At 50.4% G+C, this 8304-nt stretch overlaps 1 long non-coding RNA gene across 1 annotated transcript; it reads right to left on the reverse strand.

The window, feature by feature from the left end:
• Positions 1–514: 514 nt before the first annotated feature.
• On the reverse strand, positions 515–1297 carry LOC131384526 (uncharacterized). Its single transcript, XR_009215453.1, has 2 exons — positions 1205–1297; positions 515–979 (listed from the first exon to the last, which is right to left on the reverse strand). It is a non-coding gene; the product is annotated as an uncharacterized LOC131384526 (long non-coding RNA).
• Positions 1298–8304: the final 7007 nt, after the last annotated feature.

The raw sequence follows: 8304 nt of genomic DNA on the forward strand, positions 1-8304 counted from the left end.
TCTCACTCTCTCTTCTCTGCTACTGGGTCAGGGAAAGGAACTCTTCCCCGGCGTAGGACGTTGCCCTCTTGGGCTCACCAGGAGGTTGCACTGGCTGGGAGGGCGTCTGTCCTCTACTGGCATCGACATAGTGGGGGCTGGCTGCAGCAGGAAATATGCATTTGCCCAAGGAAACCCTCATTTTGTCATCTCCCCCAGACAAAGCAGACTAGCTCTAGGGTGTCTCCTCTAGAGCTTTAAAAAAATCAAAAATTTTAAAAGACAGGGAGAGAGAGACAAACAAACAATTCTGATCCCAACCGGGCAGAGACACAAATAGCGACTTTTAATTATATAATCTGCTTTTGATGAATTTATTTCTGACAGTTTTATAGGTTGACGAGAGAGTGCATTTTAGATGCAAAAAAACCCATTATTCATTCCAGGCTCTTTGAGCATAAAAATTGTCAAATGATCTTAATACAGTTTTAAGTTTTATGTTTATTGTCAAGGGAAAAAAAAAAGTCCACAGCAATTACCGAGTCACATGCCCCTTCAATCTTTATGTTTCTGACAGCAAGAACAATAAAATATGTTTTTGCCCAAACCTTTTACCGCTCAGATTGACGTGGCTTCAGCGACAGCTGCTTTTCTTCCATGTGAGAAGCTAACTTAGAACCACTCCTTGGTGGAGGGTGGCGGGGGGAGTCCCGGCTGCTCTGCAGAACAGATGTTCCCTGGCAGAAATGTCCAGACCCTGAGGTCTGGGACCAGAGAGGAAAGTGGGGTGAAACCAGGTGGGACAAATCTGTGTTTTTACACCATCTTCGGGCACCTTGTTGGTTTGCAGGGGACCCAGGAGAGCACACTTTTCCTGGTGAGAACCACTGGCCAAGGATAATCCTCCAATCAGAGCATGACCAGGAAGACAGTGCACCGGTCATGGTCCTGCCAAGCACCGGACCTGTTGTCTTGGTTTGAGCTGCTTCACAAGCAGAACCTGAGAGGATTTCAGAGCAAGTTGTCTATCTGAGAAGTGATCCCAGGAAACACCAGCAGAGAGTGGGGAAGGGAGACAGGGAAGAGGAAGAGTGGATAGAGGAAGAGTTGTCAGATAAGCTGCCATCATGGGCAACTGGAGCAGAGTCTGCTGGGGAGCTTCAGGAGACGCAGGGCATGCCTCAGAGTTAACCCAGCTGCCGGACAGGACAACTTGGCTATTTACGGGTTGATGTCTCACTGTACATCATTGTCCAGGTCTGCTTCTAAGGGCATGAACTCTCTAGACCTCTGCTTGCCCTGAGATTGTGCTGCACCTACCAAGCCAACAGCACAGGGAAAACATAACCTGCCACTCAGGTAACCCGCAGCCTTGAAAGGATCTCCCATCGTGCAGGTGGCCCAGATGTGGCCGTCCCTTCATTCTCCAGTGCCTGTGCCCATGGGCTGCTTCTCTGCTTTGTGCCCCATGCCAACCTGATTGCAGAATTCAGCATCTCCGCGGGGACTCCCAAGTAGAAGGACCAGTGAATAATGTTTGCTGAGTATTTTTAGAGACAATAGAGAAGCTCGTCCTCCCTTGTTCCTCTGCCCAGGGATTCTTTGCTCTCCCCTCCCTCTCCCAGTGGCCGGCCTGGTGGGCTTGTCTCCTTCAATCCCACCCCACCGCAAACTTCTTAGCCCTCTAGGATACAGAGCAGTTCAGCTCTGCTCAGTTTCTGTCTCCAGCCTTGCTATTCCCGCACTTACCATGTGCTCAGAGAAGCCTGGGCTCCTCTGGTCAGCAGGGCCCGGTCTCTTGGAAAGCAACTTAGCAACTGCCCTTTAGAATGTCACCACCACTAAGTGGATTGTCAAGGTGGTTCTATTCAACGTGGAGGATTCTAGGGAGGTGGCAGGGCTGTGCTTTGCCAGATAACTGGGCCCCCAAGGCCATGGAAGTATTAGTCAAGAATCTCCTTTCCTGGCTGGGCGCCATGGCTCACCCGGGTGCGGTGGCTCACGCCTGTAATCCCAGCGCTTTGGGAGGCTGAGGCAGGTGGATCACCTGAGCTCAGGAGTTCAAGACCAGCCCGGCCAACATGGTGAAACCCCGTCTCTACTAAAAAATACAAAAATTAGCTGGGTGTGGTGGCAGACATCTGTAATCCCAGCTACTCGGGAAGCTGAGGCAGGAGAATCACTTGAACCTGGGAGGCAGAGGTTGCAGTGAGTAGAGATGCGCCACTGCATTCCAGCCTGGGCAACAAGAGCGAAACTCTGCCTCAAAAAAAAAAAAAAAAAAAAAAGAATCTCCTTCTCTACCATGTTGGGGTACTGGGAGGTGAGGGGCACTCTGCCCAGGGGTGCTGTGGCCAGGGGTTGGTCTGAGGCAAGTCAGCAGGGCCCAGCCTCTCCAGAGGGCATTTAAACCTTCAGGGTTGAAGGGTATGGTGACCTGAGATCCATAGCCCAAGAGTGTCTCCGGTGGACATAGGCTTAAATTCAAGCTCCACAGGCCTGCAGTCTGGATGGAGATAGAAATGGAGCTGGTCCAGGGTAGTGTCCTGCCCTCTTGGGAACTCAGCTGGGAAAGCCTGTTGAGAGGGGGCAGTGCCAGGAGGAGTGAGGTATGGAGGCTGCAGGGAGAGCCCCAGACATTCCAAGAGCCCTCCCTGAGGGTCCGGGGAGGGGCCTCTTACAGACTCACATCTGGGCAGGTCTGGATAGGTAGTGACTCCACAAGGAGCAGGAACAAGTTTCCTCAAGGGCCTTTGCCTGAACTGTCTTGTCCGCCTGGAAAACTCTTCATACAGCCCACTCAACGAACCCCTTCATGTCTTTTACGACTGCATAAAAGACACTTCTTCAGGGAAGCCTTCCTGGATTTCTCAGTCTTGCTCAGGCCCCAGTGCCACACACTGCTATGGGCCCCTGTGCGCCCAAATTACAATTATTGTTAAATATTATATTCTTTTAAAGTGTAGTGCATGCATTACACTTTAAAAGAGTATAATATTTAACAATAATTGTAATTCATTGATTATAAAAATGTTTCTCTTTTCCTCTAGGCTGAACTCTATGGGGTCAAGGTCACGGTCTGTTTTGCTCCCAGCTCTATCTAAAACACTGCATGGTGCCCAGCAGACAGTAGATCTCATTACATTGTGAATGGATAATGGGTGGATGGAGGGAGGGGTGGAGGGATGAAACAGCCTTCCCTTCTGTGACACTTCCGTGAGCCTATTTCCTTTTCCTCCTTCATTCCCAGTCTCCCTTGCTAGCAGATGTAGTCACGTGGCTGAGTCTGGCCCATGTGACTGAATGTTGCTGGAAGTGAAGTACTTCTAGGGCTGATCTGTGTGGCCCCTTCTACAGAGAACGCTGAGGCCCCAGGGAACAGCAGAGCCACAGATGAAGGGTGCCTGGGCTGCTGACTGTGTGGAACAGAGCTCAGCCCTCCCCACTCCAGTGGACTTTATCCCTTTTCCCAAGTGGGAAATAAACTTCTATTGTGTTAAGCTACTGAGGTTTGGGAGTTATCTGTTACAGAGGCGAGTATAACTTGTCCCAGCTAATACATCCCTTGGGATGGATGCCCCAGGAGGAACCGGGTCTGATCATTTCTCTGCTTTCAGCGTCTCTGCCTTGTTGCCACCCTTGATCAGAATGGGCTGGGTGGGTTTCCAGGAAAGAGGAAGAGGTCATTTTCTAACATTTGTTCCTCGTGCCTACCCTCTCCTGGGGAGGTGGGAGTGACTTGAGGACATGGAGTTTCTATCTGGAGTGGTAAAGACAGTGGATGGGAGTTGGACTCTGAAATCAGTTGTGTGTTCGAATCCCGGTTCTGTCTGTGAGCTCTGGACAGTCGCTTGTCGTTTCTGATAATGACGCCTGCCCCATGGAGTTATGTAAACACTCAAAGAGCTTGAATGTGAAGCACTTGGTGGAGCGCCTGGCACCCATAGAAGGGAGCGATCATAATAATTAGGATTTTCCTCAGGCCTCAGCGTCGCAGTTGCAGGAAGCTCCGCATTGCAAGCCTTTTGTCTCATTCCATTTTCGAGCCAGACGGCCCCATTTTTCTCCCAGTTTCCGCGGTTCTTGAGCTGCCCCAGTGCCTATTACACAAACCCCAATGCATCTCTGAAGTTAGCAGCTAATTATTTTCCAGGAAGTTATAGATCTGGAGTTTTTCATGTGCCAGAGGCAATTGCCTGCTCGGGCTCTCATTTTGCAGAGCAGCCTTCCAAGGCCTGATTGGGAGCCCCTTCCCCTGGCCCCAGGGGCCTTGTGGGACCAACCCCTCTGCACCTCGGGGAGTCAGGGTGCCCCTTCCCTGCCTCCCAGCCTTTACTAGCTCTGGGCCTCCCTCCCAGCTCCTTACAGGCTGTGAGGAGCGTTCGGGCTGTCTGTTCTGGGCTGGGAGGTAGGGGGGAGTGTCAGAGAGTCCTCGAGAAATGTCCCTCCCTCCTGGGGAGGCACAGTTGGTCCTTCATTATTGTGAGTAATAGTTTTTGCCGCTGAGCAACTGAGTGACTTGCGTCTGTTTATCGTGTAAGGGTTTGCCCTGACCCCCTGCCCCACAGCCTCCCTGAGCTGCCTCTCCACCTGGGCCTCTCATTTCTGCCTCTCCCCTGCAGCCAGACCAATACCCCTGGCTCCCAGGGCTCCACTCCCCACACTGGGCTGTCCTCAGGGGACCCAGTTTCTCCTTCCTTAGGCAGCATTCCCCTGGAACTAAAGTAAGAGAAGTGAAGTGCTCACAGTGCAAAATGTAACAAGGTGCTTACACTTTGGTGCCAATTGCACACTTGCACACCCTTGAGAGTGAGTGCCTCCTTAGGTCAGGTGCCTCGCTGGCTTCTCCCTAGTCTGGACCCTACCCTAGTGACCCCCTGCCCAACTCTATGGGAGGTGAACTCCCCTGCATACTGCTTGGCAAAGGTTTCCTGCCAGCTGCAGCTGAGCTAAGGGAAGGAACCAGGGCTGCCCCGCTCACCGTCATCTTCCTATCCTTGGCACATAGCACACAGTGGGTGCTCAAAAAACTCTGCTTCCCAACCACCATAATGAGATGTAGCAAGAGATGATCTTGGCAAAGCACTGAGTGAGATTCTGAGCGTGCAGTAAGTGCTCTGTCTATGCAGGGGCCATCTGAATCGACCGTCTTCCATTCATGATTTCACGAGGGTAGCATTAGATTGAGTCTATGATGCCGGTTCATGGGACAAAGATCAGGGTGTTTAAGTGGAATCCAAATTCTTAAAGTACGACACACCCTGAAAGAGACCTCTCATTTCTAATGCATACCAGAACCTGTGCTGGGCAGCCCTACACTGTCACCCCATTTGATTTCATTGATTTTATTGACAGTTGTTCCTGCAGCATAGTAATCCATGCTTGTTTTGGCCTTGAATCTTGTTTGGTCTATGTCTGAACAGTTCTGGAAAGTCCCAGCAAAATCTTGCATAACACTGTGCCAGGCACAGTACTAAGCACCTCCACATATGTTAGATCACTTGATGTCTGATCTCAGGCTGTATTAATGGAGATATGGAGTCTAGAACAAAGGAGGTGATAGTCTCCATCATTTCCGAACTAGTGAAAATGTATCCAAAGTGTTGCCTCCTTAGGGAATTTCCTCTCCTCAGGGAGTCTCACTTTAAGAAATAACTTGACATTTCTGAGTGAGCTGAGAGCCACCCAGATGCAAAGGTAATCAGGATTACAGATGAAGGCTATGAGAACTTTGCACATGGATGAGAAGGGTTGTTGCCTTCAATGACATGATTTAACTCATTTGATGAAGGGTTAAACTTAATGGTGGGGGTTAGCTTCCTAGTCCTGGCTTGGCCCAGGTGGGCACTCTCCCATGAGAGCCATCCAGCCATGGAGTAGGCTGCTGGCTGCATAGTGAGATCCCTTCAACCAGAACTAAGCAAATCAAAATGGGATATGCAAGCTGCAGAAACAACTGTATGGAAGGGATAAGCTCCTAAACTCTTTCAGATTTGAGTCTGGGAGACTCTCTGAGCCACAACAATTTCAGTTATCCACCCATACATGTATCCATTCACCCATCCACTCATCTACTCACCCCCCCCATCCAACCACTCATCTATCATTCCACCTCCCCATCCATACATACAATTCATCCCTCCAAGTTACCCATCCAACAATTCATCTATCCATCCATCCATCCAGTTCATCCATCCATCTATCCAATTCATCCATCCATCCATCCATCCAACAATTATCCATCCATCCACCCATCTATCCATGCATCCATCCATACATTCATCCAATCATTTATCCATCTATCCACCCATCCATCCACCCAGTTCATCCACCCAACAATTCATCCATCCATCCATCCATCCACCCACCCATCCACCGAACAATTCATCCATCCATCCATCTATCCATTCACCCGTGTGTGAGGCACCCTGTCAAGTCCTGGAGGAGCAATGGGGAGAACTACATACAGCCACGGTCCCTGCCCTCATCAATCTTCCATTCTAAGGGAAGAAAAATAACAAAAGCTGATGAGCCTCCCAACAGGAAAAGGAACAACTTCTAGGGAGAATTTACATCTGGATTATTTTGTGGCCTGAGGTTTAGCTTGTCACTTCAGTGATTTGCCAGTCCTTGGTGGGTCATCTGGGTCACTGAGGAAAACGTGAAACAGGATAAATTGCAATCAGTCCCCAGCCCCCAACTAGAAGATGGGCATGCCGAGGTCCCCTTCGGAACCCTAACATCTTACACAGTGCTTGGTTCAGAGGAGGAACTCAGGAAAGGTTAGATGACTAGAGAGGTGGAAGGATGGATGGATGAAGGAGGGATGGATGGAGAGACTGACAGATGAACAACATGACTGAGGCCAGAAGGCTTGCCATGACTCTAGTGAACTGGAAACTGGTGTTCAGAGCCCACCTCCATCCCTAGCCAGCCAGAGGGCACCTCTCAGGTGCTGCATGGTCTATGGGTCCTAGAGCCTTGGCCACCCTTTCCTGTCTGGTGCCCACTAGCCATGACCCATACCCGGCCTGTCAGGCAACCAGAGCTCAGAGGGAGCAGCATCCACTGCACTGCCAACTGCCTCCCTGAGCTGGGTCTCCAATTTCCACTAATGATGTCTGTCTGCCCCCTTTCTAATGGCAAGATCGATCTCCTCGATGGAGAAGTTGGAATCAATAGAGCAGTTGATTAGTTCTGCGTTCTCCCTGCCATCTGTTACCAGTAAGATGGTGTCACGGAAAGGGCACAGGCCTGGAGTCGGGCAGGCTAGGGTGAATTCTGCCTTGCCCCCAGCACTCTTGCAGCAAATCACATCCCATCTCTGGGCCTCAGCTTCCCTGCCTCAGAAATGGGGATAATACTGCTGAGTTTGCTTTGAGAATTTGTGAATGCCTGGCACGGGGATTGGAAGAACAAGGAGGGTGGGTACAGCAAGGGCTCGTGGGTCCTGGCAGAGGCATGTCTGTGTGTCTGTGTGTTTTGACAATGAACTTCCAGTCTCCTGGGAAGACAGCAAAAGGACCCATGACGTTTGGCCCCATGGTGGTGGCAGTGCACCTAGGAAGAGCCTCAGATTCAGGTTCAGAGGTTTTGTGAGACTGCTCAGCAGGAAGGTGAGCCTGAAAGGGAATGGACCTCTTCTGCACACACGCCAGGCCCCCCAACTGCTGGAGGAAATGGGGTTGGGGGCTTTGGGGCCCCAAAGGTATCCCTGGACAGCCCTGAGCCCTGGGGCGCAAATGCCCCCAGGCTGGAGGAGTGAGCTGCCATCATCCTCAGGTTCAGCAGCAGCGAGGAGGATCCTGGGAGAACCTGCCCCTCCTGGAAACGATTGTTTTATTTTATTTTAATTTAATTTTATTTTATTTAAGGTAGAGTTTTGCTTTTGTCACCCAGGCTGGAGTGCAATGGCACGATCTCAGCTCACCACAACCTCCGCCTCCTGGGTTCAAGCAGTTCTCCTGCCTCAGCCTCCCGAGTACCTGGAACTATAGGCGTGCACCACAATACCCAGCTAATTTTTTGTGTTTTTAGTAGAGACAGGGGTTCCCCATGTTGGCCAGACTGGTCTTGAACTCCTGACCTCAGGTGATCTGCCCGCTTTGGCCTCCCAAAGTCCTGGGGTTATAGGCGTGAGCCACTGCGCCTGGCCCCCTCCTGGGAACTTTATAAAAGACTTTCTTATTTATTGTAAAGTAAATATATTATGTTCTCCTGGTTATAAAGCCAATAAGGACCTAACAAATACAAAGAAGAAGAAGAAGAAAATTTAAAAAAATCCTTAATTCTATCACCTAGAGATACCCACCCTTACATATATCC

Source organism: Hylobates moloch, unplaced genomic scaffold, assembly GCF_009828535.3.
Source record: "Hylobates moloch isolate HMO894 unplaced genomic scaffold, HMol_V3 SCAFFOLD_10, whole genome shotgun sequence".
In the NCBI taxonomy this organism is placed as follows: Eukaryota; Metazoa; Chordata; class Mammalia; order Primates; family Hylobatidae; genus Hylobates; species Hylobates moloch.